The sequence below is a fragment of the Lactuca saligna genome, chromosome 9 (assembly GCF_052625555.1).
Source record: "Lactuca saligna cultivar CGN05327 chromosome 9, ASM5262555v1, whole genome shotgun sequence".
Lineage (NCBI taxonomy): Eukaryota > Viridiplantae > Streptophyta > Magnoliopsida > Asterales > Asteraceae > Lactuca > Lactuca saligna.
The window spans coordinates 101209697-101213422 of NC_136425.1; the positions used below are offsets into that span (position 1 = coordinate 101209697).

General features: G+C 37.5%; 1 pseudogene; it reads right to left on the reverse strand.

The window, feature by feature from the left end:
* Positions 1-496: 496 nt before the first annotated feature.
* LOC145016606 (putative mitochondrial protein AtMg00820 pseudogene) lies at positions 497-988 on the reverse strand (annotated as a pseudogene).
* Positions 989-3726: the final 2738 nt, after the last annotated feature.

The following is a 3726-nucleotide window of genomic DNA, read 5'->3' on the forward strand; positions in this document are numbered from 1 at the left end:
TCAAATCCACAACTGGTTTTTCCAGAGATGGTGTGAGTTTTTGTTCCGAATGCCATTGGAACCTTCACTTTAGAGTCTAATATCATGCCAAACTTACAGAGAAATTTTTTCATATATGCTTCCTAATTAATAAAAATACCTTCTACCTTATATTCAATCTAAGGAAAAAGTTAGTAGGATCCATTGAGCTCATCTCAAACTTAGTTTCCATCAACTTTCGGAATTAGCTGTGAGGCTGGGGTTAGTAGATCCGAAGATGATGTCACCAAATAAATTTGGACGATCATCAAGTGGTCACCCTCTTTCTTACGAAATAAGGTTGGTTTAACCGAACCTTTTTTAAACTTAGAAATTTTAAGGAAGCAAGTAAGAGTTTTATACCAAGCTCTCGGAGCTTGCTTCAAACCATAGACTACCTTGTCCAAAATATAGTAGTGATCGGGATACTTTTCATTCACAAATCCATGTGGTTGTTCAACGTATACAGTCTCTCCTTTTAGAAAAGCACATCTAACATCCATCTAGAAGACTCGAAGTTCTTATGTGTCGCATATGCCAGGTATATGCAAACTGATTCCAACCTTGCAACAGGTGCGGAGGTTTCTTCATAGTCGATACCCTCTTCCTGGAAATATCCCTTAACCATGAGTCTTGCTTTGCTTCTTATAACATTGCCTTCATTGTCCAATTTGTTGCGAAACACCAATTTTAGACCAACCACATATGCATCCGGTGGAGTGGGAATCAATCTCCAAACCTTATTTCTTTCGAACTCATTAAGTTTGTCTTGAATTTCTTGTATCCAATCGGAATCATTGAGAGCGGTGCTAATTGTTTTGGGTTCTATCTTGGAGACAAATGAACTAAACATGCAGTATTCCACTTGAGAAAAAAAAAAGCAATCTTTTTCGCTTTCAGTTGAGATCTTGTAAGAACTCTTGCAGACGATTCACCAATCACTTGTGATTTCAAATGATCTCTGGTCCATTTTGTTAGTGGAGGGTAGTTCGGATCATAAGATGGATCTAGTTCAGTGTTTACTTCTTCGAATTCTGATTGAACATCTGTATCATCGTTCACTTCTGTATTCTCCCCCTCGAAGGATGAGGAATTTCAAAGACTAGATGCTCTTCTTCCTCCTCTACTGGATGTTCGTGTGCAACGTTTGAATGCGAATCCTCCCCTGGAGAGGTTCATTGGATTTCTATGGTGCAGAAGGTTCCTCCTGAGGACTTGTATAGGAGTTAGAAGACTCCCGTGGACTGGAGTGCTTTGGTCTTGAGGCATGTTCGTAGTTAATGGCTGATGATCCATGTCTTTCGTAGCTTCATCAATTATCTTCTTCAATTCATCGACCTTTTTGTCAGCTGCTTTCACTTCAGAATTGATAGCCTTCTCTGGTTCATCAAAAAGAAGCATGAATTCTTCATATAGATGGTCCAATGGAATGGTCGCTTGGTTCGTTTGAGGAAATATATTTTTTGCTTGATAGTCATTCACTTGAGTTCTTTTTAAGTAATTATCATCAAAAGTGACATAGTAGGTTTCCTCAATCCTTTTGGATCGTTTTTTTAGAACCCTATATGCTTTTGGTGTCAGCGAATATCCCAGAAAAATGCCTTTGTCAGCCTTCTCATCAAACTTGTTTCGTTGTACCTTGGAATTGAAAAATAAAACACCTGGAACTGAAAACATGAAATAATTTTGACATTAGGTTTTCATTTATTGTTGATTTCATAAGGAGTAACAGAGAATCTTTTATTAAGAATAGATCTATTTTGAGTAAACCAGGCAGTGCCAACAGCATCAGCCCAGAAGTAAAGAGACAGGTTTGCGAATGAAAGCATGGTCCTAGCAGCTTTACATAGTGTATGGTTTCGTCTCTAAAGTTTTGCTTTGGAGTATATGGAGCAGAGAAATTGTGAGAGACTCCCTTATTAGTAAGAAATTCGCTGAACGCTTAGTTCTTGAACTCCAGATCATTTTCACTTCGAACATTACGAACCACCTTCTGCAGTTGTGACTCAATTTTCTTGATAAAATCTTTGAGCTTAGGAGTTGCATCAGACTTCTTCTTAAGAAAGAACACCCAAGTGAACGAGAAAAATCATCCAAAATTACGAGAATATATATACTTATTACCGCTAATACTTTCGATTGCAGATGGACCACAAAGATCAATGTGAACTAGTTTGAGTGGCTCAATAACCTTCGTGTTTACTATAGTTGGGTGACTTTTCCTGCTTTGCTTTCCCAATTCACAGGCGGCACATAGATGAACCTTGTCATATTTCAAGAGGGGAAGACCTCGCACATGATCACCAGAACTAGCTTGTTGATATCTTTTAAATTAAGGTGTGAAAGTCTCCTATGCCACAACCAATTATCTTCTATAGGAGCTTTAGTGACTAGACAAATAGAAGGCTTCCCTCGTATCGAATTGATGTTCAAAGGATACATCTCGCCTTTGCATGTGGATTTAAGCAGCACTGTTTTCGTCTTCTTTTCGATAATTTCAAATCTTTCATCGTCAAATGTGACCTTTAATCCTGTACCAACAACCAACTGTGAAACACTTATTAAGTTGTGTTGCAGTCCTTCAACATATGCCACTTTGTGAATAGAGAATTCGCCATTAGATATCATGCCATAACCTTTGATTTCCCCAAGATCATTATTTCCAAACTTCACTAGACCACCATTCTTTAATTCCCTGTATTCTCTCAGCTCCTCCTTTATTCTTGTCATTTGACGCGAACAATTACTGTCAATATACCATTTCGTATCAAACTGTTCGTCACAAATAACCTACAAAAATTAAGTAGATTTAGGAACCCAAAGGAGTTTGCGTCCTTGTGAGCCTTTTACAGTAACTGGATAAGCAATAGAGAGAGATCAATTAAGTAAGTTTGTTTTATTAAGGTTGTTTGATCTTTCTTGTTTATTGTGAAAACCTTAATACAATTTGTTTTTGTTTTTGTTTGATTCTTATTTGATTTAAAACAAACTTTATCTCATCCTCCTTTGATTTGAAAGAAATGTGATACTCTGAATTGACCTTCTCCTTCCCTTTATCTTGTCGTGAGAATTTGGAAGAGTTCGAAATTCCTGGTTTAGAAACGAAAGTGGTTTTGGGAGATGCTTTGTGATTTGAATGAAAGGTGGTTTTTGAGATAGTGGATCTATGATAAACTGTGTGCTTCGGATCTTGAGGAATGTGAGATTGATGAGGTGAAACCCCTATCTGATTAACGTGTGAATAGGCCTATTGGCTTTTGGAACTGACATTTGATCCAGCATTCTTCTAAGGATGGGAATGCTCTTCATGATGAACATATTTAGGATTCGTTAACTTCTAGAATGGCTTTCATTCCTTCAGGTTTTTCTTGTACCTGACATATCGTTGATGATTTTGTGCTGCGAATTGTTCAACAAATTTGTGAACGTTTGTTTTTTCCCTTGTCTTTCGCACAAGTGTATCTTCTGAGGAATTATCAGTGGGATTTTTCTTGGTTCCACTGGAACTTCCCTTTTCGTAGGTGGCATTCACCTTATTTAGAGGTTTAGCTACATGCATTCCTTTAACTCTCCAGGAAGTCTTTTCAGAAAGACCTAAGATTTCGTCTACATTGTCAATCGGGGCGGACCAAAAGTACTCATCACACCCATCAACATTATCAGTTTCAACTAAGTGTGTTAGTTCAACTGTTTAACATTTAGTTATAG